General features: G+C 47.1%; 1 protein-coding gene across 4 annotated transcripts in view; it reads left to right on the plus strand.

Moving 5' to 3' along the window:
* Positions 1-12,118, plus strand: part of RASGEF1C (RasGEF domain family member 1C) — a 97,918-nt gene that overhangs the window by 12,137 nt on the left and 73,663 nt on the right. Inside the window, exon 1 of one of the 4 annotated variants that reach the window (XM_090020799.1) lies at positions 8,207-8,245. The exons of the other annotated variants lie outside the window; for them this stretch is intronic. The gene's annotated coding sequence lies outside the window, so the exon portion shown is untranslated. Of the gene's footprint in view, positions 1-8,206; positions 8,246-12,118 lie in introns of those variants that run through there. 4 annotated transcript variants of the gene reach the window in all.

Raw genomic sequence — 12,118 nt, forward strand, 5'->3', positions numbered from 1 at the left:
GAGAAGAACCTAAGAAATTGCACGTTCAGGAACTTTTTAAGGGCCTGATGCTTTCCACTGTAGCCTGCCTGCCTGCGTGGGTCCCGTTCTCGGTGACGGTGTCACCAGGTTCCCAAAGGGGCAAACCAAGGCACCTCTTTAAGGGCGGGGAGCGGTGAGGTTTTTGGGTGGGCATCAGTGTGCCTAGGACTGCCCTGACCGCCGAGGGAAAGCAGAAGAGGATACGCATCCTCTCTCCACCACGTGAGGTGGCCTCCTCTCCCCATCCAAAAAACCAGGGGGTATGTGACAGTACTGTCGGTACTCCCTTCGCACTCCCTGCTGGTCCCAAAACCTTCACTGTGTGTTTTCTTGAAATCGGTGCCTGTAGTAAAATCAATCACGTTGTGATTGCCAGCCATGGGGTTGCCTGGGAGGGTTTTCAGTAGGGATTTCTGCAATACAGTCTCACCAACCTGCTTACCTCAAAACAGCCCCTTTCTTGCCTTTCTGGCTTGTGTCAGTGTTGTGGAGGAAATCCAGAGGTTGAAGCCCTGTTTTCCTGGCAGTGCTCTACCCCCTCTGCCTCCCCTGCATTTTTATTTTTATTTCTCCAAAGCTATTTCCATTGCCTGGTGTTGAAATTGGGGTCTGAAAAAGCACTGTCCTTCAGGCCAGACCTGGAGCAGCCTGGGGTGTGTCTGAACATGCACATGCATGTGCATGTGCACCCCCCCTCCCCCCATCCTGCAGCCCAGGGGTCACTGCTGTTGATTTGTACCACTGACAGCCGGAGAGGGACTTGCTTCTTGTTAATGAATATTGAACTCCTCCCGTCTGGTGGCAAGTCACAGCCTGCTCTACAAATGAGCAGCTTTGTGACTGGCAGAGCTGCCGACAGCAGGACAGCTTGCGGATTCATTATTCATTCACATCCGCCGTCCATGCCGCTCTCTGAACTGCTCGCTCCTAATCATTCAACAGTTGGTGTCACTCAATATCATTACTTGGGGGTTTGGGGTTTTTTCAATATCTTCTGTTGAGTTCTGGGGTTTTTGGGGTTTTTTTCTTCTTTTACAAAGCGCAGAGTCTCTTATCATGGTTGGCAGCTTTGCTCTGACTGTACACATTGTATTTATGACATGTCAATATTCTGCTATGAAAGGAATCGAAGTAATAAATTAAAGCGTAGTTCAATCCTCAAATGCAACCCTGTTTAGAGCGTGGCTTTCCGATACGTCGTAAGCGTCTCATGAAAGGGTAATTCTCATATGTTTGGTTCATTTTGATGGGTTATAGTAAAATGATGCTGATGTTTCAAGGAGGGGGTAAAGCAAACATGCCCTGTCTCTTTCAATACGGAGCGAGAGCCCAGGATCTTACGTTTGTCTCTCTCAGACCATTGTATCGTGAGTTGTGGGTGTCTTTAAAGTGTCCAGTCACCACTGCAGCTAGATAAAAAAAAAAAAAGCCTTATCTATGCTTTTAACTAGCCACCTGGGGAAAGGCGTTTTTGTTGAAATGGCACAATGTGAATCAGGGATGCTCTGTATTTTTAACGGGATTCAGAAACAAGTAACAGTCCTAATTTCTGGCACTCATATTTCTCCGACATCATAAGGGCAAGGCTAGCATGCCTACGAATGGTTTTCCAAACAGGCTGCAGGTGATTTCTATTTTAGAAACCACTGACAGAATAACAGTCTGCTTCCCAAAAAGGTTGCGTGGGAAGGTGGAGGTATAAGGTCTACTGGCCAGGACTATTTTGGTTCTCTTATCCCTCTGCCTGTGGCGACTGATTTCTTTCCAAGGTGCCGTGAAAGTGAGAATAGCTTTGTGAGAGCGATTGTAAATCGGTCTTTGTTAAATGCCCAGGGGCTTGATTCGCTGTTACACCTCTCCGATAGGTGTAAAATGTAGTGGAAGATCAGGCTCTAGGTATACCTTCAGCCATCCTCTGCCTGTGACAGATTCATTTTCCACCAGTCTTTTCAGCAAGATGCCCAAGTCCGTGTATCTCTGCATTATAAGGCTGGTGATGGAGTAAGTGAAGCCAGGCATGGAATTGGAAACTAGTTCTCTTCCCAATTTCTACCTGGAGGGTGCCTGTTGTGAGAAATAGAGGGTGGTGTTTGTCACGGCGATTCCAGTTGCTGTTTCCTACTGTGGTTTTGGATGGCTGTGCTGATAACCAGGTAGCAATGCCCAAGGCGGTGTGAGATGCACTGATTATTCGGATATCATGCCTAAAGATCCCATCTAAACTAGCCCAACAGTCATGTTTAAACAGGCTTCTCTGTACCAGGGGTTTTGTTGCTCTTGTAGACAGGGAAAAAAGCTTAGTTGCTGTTATAAACAGGTCAGGGAATCCTATTCTAACACCAGCAGATAAGAAGGTTAAAGAATGGCTCTTAAAGGTAGATGTGACATGGTTTCTCCCCACCTTCTCCATAAAGAAAAAAGAACTGCTATAACATTAATGTATGCCAGTAATGTTTCAGCATGGTTGTTCTTGTAACATAGATGGCACCACAGGGAAAAGGAAGATGGCTTTGGAAAGAGACTCTAAAACTCAGATGTATCCTATTTTGGTCCTTTAGGATGAGGAGGGACAGTTGTGCCTACTCCGAAATGCAAAGCCTTTGAACTGAGAAAAGCACACTTAAATTCCAAATTGGATTTCCTTCAAACACCTATTTAAAAAGGCAGCATATTAGAGGAGGAAGAAAATGGACTTGAGGGGTATTCACTTTTGCATTAATGTATAGGCAGAGGGGTATAGCTTTGGCCTTCTGGCAGGAAGAGGGAATTGAGAAGGGAGAAAACCCAGAGAAAATATTCTAAGGGATATATAATGACACTTCTTCTTGAAGTTCAAGAGCGGAAGGTTCTGATGAGTATTGCCTTTTGGTTTGATGGGATGGATCTATTCCTCCAGGCCATCTCTTTCTGTCTCTTGATGGGGAACAGGGAGGAGATCAGCATGGGACAAAGGCCAAAAAGAATGAGAGAAGCAAAATAATAATTTTGCAGCCTGAAAATGAGGTTGACTCAGTGCTGTATAAACTCACATTTCTGACGTGGATAATTTACCATAATGAAAGTACAAGTGCAGGGCTGCTATGAGGGATGGCATTGAAACTGGATCCAAACAGAGCTGTGTCCTTCATAAGGAAGGAGAGCGTGGCTGACAAGCATGATAATCATTACATTAGATGATGAGGATCTTTATCATTGCATTTCAATAGTGCCTAGAGTTTCCCAATAAGAAACAAGCCCTCATTGAGTTAAGAAGCATGCAGATAACTGACACCTTGACACTGTTGTAATCTTCCTTTACCCCATATATATGGGAAACAGGCACGTGACATATAGTACTGCACTCTCCACTCTGGGGTAAACCTACCCCTGAGATAGCCAGGAGTAACTGTACACCAGTATAAACTGCAGCAGCAGACGGGTCGTGTGCCCACAGCTCTAGGCAGTCCCATCTCAGGTGGGCTAGACTAGAGGCATGTATCCAGAGGTCTGTGGGAGGCAGGAGGGGATGGTGCTCAGGGCAGGCAAGGGTAAATCCAAAGGAGTGCAGCGGTACGATTGTGCCACCTCTTCAGGTCATGCCATGGGAGCAGCAGGTGGGACTTTTTTAAGTCCCCAAAGCATTTCAGAATCCACCAGTCTCGGCATGACCTCCTTTCCCCTCCGTGCTCAGTGGCACTTCCCTTCCTCTTCCATCCCCCCCCCTACTGCTCGCTGCTGCCACTGTCCCTGGCTGCCCCAGGGCTTGGGGACCTCCAGAATTACTCCTGCCCCACTCCAGTGGGCCAGTCGGGGCTCGGCTCTGGACAGAAAAAGCAGCAGTGTTGGCAGGCAAGTTCCCCCTTCCTTCTTGGCCTCCCTGGGTAGCACATACAGTGAGGGGGAGCCCACCCATCACCAGTGCTGTCCCCGGCCGAGCCCAGCTCCCCATGCAACTGCTCCCTGCAGCTCCAGCTGGAGCAGACGGGAGCAGCTGGATCAGCGACAGCAATGTGCAGATCTTTTCTTCCCATGCTCAGAGGTATAAACAGAGAGGGCAAGGCAGGGAGTGGGAGGGGAGGAGATGGGAGGTGCTCCTGACAATGGAGGGGAAAGGAGGGGGTGCTGAGAGTGGGGGGAGGGATTCTTGCCCAATTTGGGGGCATAAAGAAAGGCCCTAATTGCTGTTCCCACAGCATGGTCTGCCTGCCCCAGAACATCTATTCCAGAGTAGTTATATCAGTATAAACCCTTACGTACATAGTCTCCTCTTCCAGAGCAAGAGGGCTTTTTCTGAATTGGTTCAATCCCCTTTGGAAGTGGAAGCCTCTACGCAGCTGCACAGGCAGTGTGCTCACTTCTCAAACCTCATTAATTAACAGGTACATAGTTAAGTGGGCTCCTTTGTGTGTTCAGCACTGCGCCGGCTCTCGATGAAACAAGGCTCCTTGCTTGGATCGTGCTTGGATCTGACAGCAGCATTGTACGCAGAGACAGAGAGCTCTTCACCTTTGCTTTGACTTTGTGGCACGGCATCCAAAATTACAGTTGAAGCCGCTACACGCAGACCTGTGCTTTCCGTCAGGGAGCCTCTACTGTGCCTTTCTCTCATTTGATGTAATATCTTACGTGATGGAAAAACTGAAGCAGTTCGTTTCCGTGCACGGCCCCTGCCTCTTCCAAATAGGCATGAGATGAATCTGGCTGCCAGTCTGCAGAGCTGCTGCCCATGCTGAGGGCTCTGCTGCGCTGCTCGCCTGCCCTTGCCAACCCCAGGTGAATCCTCCCCCGTGGCAGCCCCATCTTTTGCTCTGTGCCTGGTGTCATTTCCAGGTCTCTACCTTTCTCCCTTTCAGCATGTTGAATATTGCCTCGGGTGCCATAATTGCCACCACCGTCCCCAGGAACATGGCTCTGCATGTGAACTACCCTTGTGGGACCGCGTTTTGCAATAGCCTGTTCAGAAGCAAATTTAACCAGAGGGCAGAATAAAAAGTGAGTCCGAGCCTTGCTCGGCAATGCACTGAACTATGCGCTCAGTCTGAGCAGCTGAGCAGGCCCGCTGACAGCTGCGTGTCAAAGCACGCGCGTAAATGGGTTGCTGAACAGGGGCCTCTGTGCAGGTGCAAGCAATTAAAAAAGGGGTTGGGCAGCCATCCTGCGTGTGAGAGATGGAAGCAACCTGGAGGATCGAAAGAAGATGGATGGGAGTTATGTGCCTTCATTTTGTTTTTAAAAAAATGTACATTTCTCACCCTTGAGGTTGCAAGCAGGAACCAGGAAATCTCAAAAATCTCAAGGGGGCACAGAAAAAGAACCTAAAATCTATGAGTGGTTGATTTCTTTTTTTTCCTTTTAGTTTCATCATTTTTAGGCCAATCTCATGATTTGCTCTGAGGCTGGCCTACAGCTTTTGAGGGCTGATGACTGGCCATACTGTGCCCACGGCCTGGAAAATCTTCTGCCCATGCGTAGACTGGAGGGACATTTCCAAGGACGGGGCCAAGTTTGGTGTATTTGTAATAGGCATTGCAGTTAAACTGCCTTTTTTTTTTGTTTCTGCAAAGTACTTACAATTATTCCCAGCTTCTCTCATCCCTTAATGCCATAAACCGTCTTTAATGGAGCTCTCGGGATTCCACAGCTATACAGCACATAAAAATTACATTTACTATCCGGAGAGCTGCTCTGTTTTTGGAGGCAAAACCATGTTTTCCTTCAACTCTGTCTTTTGTGCTTAGGCATTAGTGCTCGAGGCAGAGCCTTTCATTAAAGATTTATGTAAAGCAGGGGCTGTTCTCTGAGGCAGGAAGATAAAGTTATGCTTCGGCATGCTAATGCTGAGTGGAGCCGAAGCATTTTGTTCAACATGCATAATGCAGCACAGGTTGGCACAGCCCAGGGTTTCATCTAGGAGAAGGGGATGTACACCACCATCTTCGCTGGCGTTTCTTAACCTTTACGTTCATTCACATTTACTCCTACAAGACAGGAGGAAATGTTGACAACGAATGATTATTCACACACATACGAGGATGGCCCGGCGGGGGCAGGGGGAGGATGCTACATAGTACAGAAATGCCTGTGAGTACCCAGGAGACAGATGGGATGCAAGAAACCAAGCGGAGGTGCTGGCTCTCGTTCCAGGGATGATAATTACCACCGTGGGCAGAGTGTGATCATGGAATGAGTCCTGTGCCCCTTTCCATCCATCCTGGTTGAAGAGCACCGGTAGGAAGGGGAGGTCAGTCCTGACTGATCGTAGCAGAGTAGGAAGGGGAGGTCAATCCCGACCGATTATTTGAAGACCACGCTACCTTATAAACCACTGCATTACACAGTAGTAGACAGCATTCCCATTTTCTGTCTTTAATGAGTACCATCTGGTATACTTTGTACAGGGCTTCTGGTTTGGGAATCCATAGAGCTACTTACCAAGTACGGAAATGCATGTAAATCCATGTACAGTACCTTGGAGCATAGAAAGACATGTAATTTTAATGCATGTTATCCGAGCGCAGTGGCAGCTTTTGTATCGCGAGTAGGAAGACCTGACCTTTAAAAGTGCACTCGCATTCAGCGTATGGCACTGGGTAAAGATCATGTTGTCTCTCATTCGAAGCAGGTTGTGCGATGCCTGGGGAACCTCCACTGGCAGAAGTAAATAGAGATTTAACAGCATGTGGAGCTTCCCCCAGGCCTGTTAATTGCATACATTAACCTGCGCATACCTTCGCAGCAGCGTGTATTTGCTTCCTGTGACAGAGCACCCTACTGGTCTCTGATCTGCTTGTAATGTTTCTTATCAGCACACAAAGCTCCTGCTCCCAGTCATTGTGCCCACTTCCCATTGTTCATGCATATTGGCTAATTTATCACTGAGCTGCTTGTTTGAATATGAAGACATCACAGGTAATACGGAAATGCCGTTAGTATTAACCTATAATTTGCATAGGTTTAGTATTAACCTATACATTTACATACTAACTCATACAGTGAAACACTTTGACGAACTCAAACCAGGATACGATTTCAACACTGACCAACTTAAACAATGGTGGTGGTCGTAGTTTACTTGCTGATACCTCTGCTTTCCTATTAGATAGTCAGTATTGTTGAAGTGTGGACCGTAGTCCATCAACTTCTGTGAACATCTGGATATTCTCTGGATGCTCCGTGTAGGGACCTGTGCTTTTAGTGTAGGAGGATCCGAGTCCTGTCTGAATTGCTGGTCCACAAAGTTCCTGCAACCATAGCATCAAAATAATGGGACAGCACAGAAGTCCTACTTGGCCATGTATATATTCCAGTTTTAATAAACTAACTAGTTGCCATCTGGAACCGTTCAAAGGGAAACAAAATGTGGAGATGTGGATGGAAGAGCAAACCTCGGATAGCAACAGCACTAGAAATATAGGGTGAACTGCCTTGCGCAGGAAGGAGGAGGAGATTTTGCTTCATGTGCACACAGTGACTGCAGGGAGCAAACTGAAGAGCAAGCATAAGAGTCAGAGTCATAAGAGAGCCAGCCTAAGGGGCCGGAGCCCGAGTGGTCCCCAGCAGCCTGAAAAGACATTTTTCCTGGCAGGGAAAAGAAAACAGTAGCAGTGTATCTGTGTCAGTTTTGTACCTGCCTGGGGAAAACCGTGATTGATTGTCTGGTTTTGCTGTAGAAGCCTAGGACCTCCTGGCTGTATTTGTCTTGCTTTCTCCACCCACAGTAGCGAAGTAATGGAGCAGATTGTGAAAATCACTGCTGTCATCTAAGGTTTGTCAATACCTGTTAGCAGAGCACACGTTAGCAAGGCTCAAACCCATGCCCTTTTGATGTTAGTCAGCAGCAGTGCCAACTGGTTTTGGGTTTTTGTTTTTTTTATAAGAACATCTATCTGGAGGAACCGGTATAGCTGACTGCTCACCCTGCGCGTGCCAGAGGCATTGTCAGAAACAAGCTGCCGGCTCCGAGAAGGCACAGCCGAGGATATTTGCATGCACATGCCGGTGCAAACTGGGGAAAGGCCAGTTGGCTGCTGGGTGATTAAAGAGACACGAGAGCAATCCTGACAAGAATGGAAGGCTGTCTTTTCAGTCGAGCGTGCATTTTGCCATGGGACTCGAAGCATCGAAATTCAGCTCTTCGTCTAGCTAAAGAAAACCCGACCTCAGCCCATGGCCTTTGGCAGAAGGCACGGTCTAGGGAAGCTCAGAAGTGCTAGCCTCGGCTTTGCTTCTTCACGGAGGAAGGCAGGTAACCATCAGCTTCCACCTGTTTATAGCGATTCAGTACAACTGGCAATGGAAACTGCTGAGATATGCTTTAGGCAACCTGGGGTCCAGAAATAACATGTTGGCAGCGATAAGTTGGTGCTTTCCAGCTGCTTCAGAGGACAGAGGCGCCTGGAGATAAATCTATCGAGGAGGGATCCGAATCAGCTCGGGCCTGCACACCACACTTTTTTGAGCTTATTTATGACCTTGCGTTGAGGAAACGGGACTGAGAAATGTCTAGTACTTTCAACACAAGTCAGCACAATTTAATGCCCCACTTGCTTTGCAGGTCTTCTTGGGTTAATGCCAGGAGGCTTATTATGAGAACAAAGTTAATATACATCATGGGTAGTAAATGGTTTTTTCCCTGGACAACTGCAATTAAATTGAAAACAAGATTAATTCGTATTCTTCTGTTTCACTCCCTCAGGCCGCAACGTATTTTATATCCCTAAATACTTTTTCTAGCAGGCATAAAAATAATGTAGGGCTACCTGGCTTACCCAGGGAGAAGGCTAACTTGGACATCTTCATTTTTCACAGGCGTGTGGACAGATCCAGAGGGGAGTCTGTCTCCATGCCTGCAGCGGTGTAACGTGAACGCCCCCAATCTAGCTCAGGCAGCCATGGTAGCATTTTTACCCAGGATCATTTATTTTGCTGTGAAGCACAGATTCTTACCTGAGTCTTCAGACATGTGAGCCGAGTCATACAAGAGGGGTACAAGACAAAGCCCTAATTTATGGCAGTTGTGCCGGGAAGCTTTTCTAGCCTTTCATAGGCATCATGACCTCCAGCCTGATCCAAGCCTTTTTGTGGTGGGTTTTTTTCCCTGCACAGGCAGTGAGTGGGGTCCCCGCAGAGCATCTGTGTGGCAGAGTGAGAAGCGGGGCCTGGTGAAGGATGGACGCTACTCTTATCGTCCCAGGTCCCTTCGCAAGCACGGGGAGCTTGGCTGGCCATGTAAGAACTCATTTATCTCCTCAGGGGAAGGTATTGGACAAGAAGCAAAGTGACCAGGACCTGAGCCTGCTGGAAGATCGTAGGGAATGGGAACTGGTGCTTTGTAAGGAAAAGGAGAAAGCGGGGAGATAGGCAGGAGCGAGGGGGGAAGGGGCTGGTTGGGTTTAGTAGCGATCCCTGCACTAACAACCCGCAGGAGCGGGTGAGAGTGAGGATGAATTCTTCCCAAACGCAAGTGCCGTGAAGCAGTGAATGCCCTGGGGAGTGAGGGGGGAGAACAAGAAACTGGGAGTAGGATGCAAGTCTGAACTGGTGAATGGGACAGAGCCTGGGAGTGAAACATGTGTTTGCACATGTCTGTGTGCTTCTGCATTTTAGTTGCCCAAAAAGAAATGGCCTGCCGTTGGCTAGGACAAGCCACTTCCAAAATCTAACAAAACTGAAGCGTGGGGAAGGGGGGAGCTGAGACCATGGCGAATCTGCCGTCCAATGGAGCAGGCGTTACTGCTCATGTTGGACAGGTCCTTCTCCTTGAGGAAATTGGCCTTGGGCAAAAGAGGCAGAAAAACTCATCTCAGCTTGGGAAGAAGGGTGTAGATGATGGGCCCTGGGTTGACACGAATGTTTTGTGCCATTGGACTTTATTTCTGTTGCGTTCCTGAGCCTCACTCAGTCACTGCAGCGCTCTTAGCGAGCAAATTGTCCGCTCTGTTTGGCTGGCCTTGATCACACTAGCCGGTCAAATGTCCAGTATGCTTAAGAGACCAGCTGGGCACATTTGCTACCTGGGATGGACATTTGCATCGAGCAAGCTAGTTGTTTGCATTGCACTGCATATATCCCAAGCCTAGAAGTTTGGAGATGCTAGGATAGGTGGTTTGATAAATGCAAGTATTGTCAATAGACCTCTGGTATGTAGAGATGACAGCTTCATTCATAATCATGGAGCTAGTAGAATCTGTTCTGAAAAATGTGCGTCTCCACATACATGTAGTATTTGTCCTTAGTATTTAGCAAAGCTTTACCAGGTGTCTGCAGTATAACGAAGCATGGCAGTTTCTCTTTAAGAGGAATAAAACCCCCTACTGTAAGGTAATAGGATGAACTCCCAGAAAGTAGATAAATTAAAGAGAACTTTGAAACAAATCCCAAAAGGTACCTTGAGGGATCTTGCAGTAAAATACCCTTGCCTACTTGCTTTCAATTTATGAACAAACAAGTTCATCCATGATTGATTGTCTGCCCCAGGTGTACATAACAAGGCAATTAAGAAAAAGGCGCAGTCAATGCAATATGAGTTTTACCTCCTTTTATTTATTTCACTGAAGTCGTGTACATTTTCTCCAATGCCAGCCTGCCCTAGCTTGCAGCTAATTATTGGGAGAACTGCAAATCTTCTATTAAAACTGGAGCTTCTGTAGAATAGCGTTCTCATGAAAGGCCCCCAGCATCGCTCAGCGTAACTCCTCATGCTAAGCGTCTGAAATAAAGGCGCCATGACAAATACAGGCCTGTGAATTCTGTGCGCCAGAGGAAATGATGATTTTTGATGCTGGGCTCTGGTCTTGGTTTTGGAGAGAGGGTAACTAAAGTGTTTGATGGTGCGTGCTAGAAATTTAGCTATGGCTATAAATCCAAGTCTAGCCCAGGTTCCTAGAAACCATGGCAGTGTATTTGGGTAACTCTACAGTCACCCAAATTTAAATTAGTCTGTGACCTCTGTTTCCTGGCCTGCATAGGACATTAGGGCTGGAAGGGACCTCACAAGGTCATCGGGCCCAGCCGCCTGCCCAAGGGGCAGGAAGACTGCTGGGGTCAAATAATCCCAGCAAGGTAAGCATCCAAGTGTTTCTTGAAAGAGTCCAGAGTAGGTGCTTGCGCCACTTCTGGGGGCAGTTTGTTCCGGGCCTTGGGGACTCGGATGGCAAAGAAGTTTTTCCTTATGTCCGGCCTAAAACAATCTTCCTGGAGTTTGTGACTGTTGGACCTTTTCTTCCTTTGGAGTGCCCTGATGTGCAGACCTTCTCCCAGTTCCTGGTACACACCCCTGCCTTGCAAATCACCCTCCCCAGTACTGGTTTGTGCATTGGATGTTAGACTCTGGAACAGGGATGAGAAGTGCTGACTGAAGCTCTTCCACATGCCTACTAAAAATGAGAACCCATTGCTTCCTGTTCTGTATGTAACTATAAATGTCTGATGTCTTAGGTTATGAATTTGGCTGAGCTAGTCACCCTTTAACTGTTCAAAAAAAAAAAAGACAAGGAGGCAATTGAAGCAATAAATGTAAATAGCAGGCAACTCTAATTAATGATGTAGATAATATCCGATTCACTGGGGATGTGTTTGACTTAATGAAGAAACAAGCTTTTAGTCCTTGTGGCTTGGTGCCATTGCCTTGTACTTCGTATAGTCATTCACATCTGCGTATTGGAAGTCGGTTGTTCACAGCCTTTTTAGAGTCGAGGCGCACCCTCAGAAAATGCCAGCTCTTAGTTTTTGCTCACTTTTTGCCTATTGAAAATAGCAGTTTTTCGGTTGGAAAGAACTCAGGAAGACTGGAACAGAGCAGAATGATTTTTACGCTACGGATTCCTGCTTGAAATCTCTGGGTTCATCATATTTGCACACCTCACAATGCTAACAATATGGTGTAGCACCCTAGATAGGATCTCAAGGCACCCCAAGGTGCCGCAGCACCCTGGTTGAGAATCACTGTTCTCAGTATTTAGGAGAGTGAGCCTTTGCTGCATCCGATTCCTTTGTGTAATGGAAGGATCAAACCATCCTTTCCTCTACTTGAACTGTTAAAAATCTTAAAAAGCTTACATTATTCAATTCTTCCGGCTAGTAAACAACCCCAAGCATTATGTAATTTGTAGGTAGATTG

Source organism: Crocodylus siamensis, chromosome 10 (genome assembly GCF_052110815.1).
Source record: "Crocodylus siamensis isolate JL-2025a chromosome 10, ASM5211081v1, whole genome shotgun sequence".
Lineage (NCBI taxonomy): Eukaryota > Metazoa > Chordata > Crocodylia > Crocodylidae > Crocodylus > Crocodylus siamensis.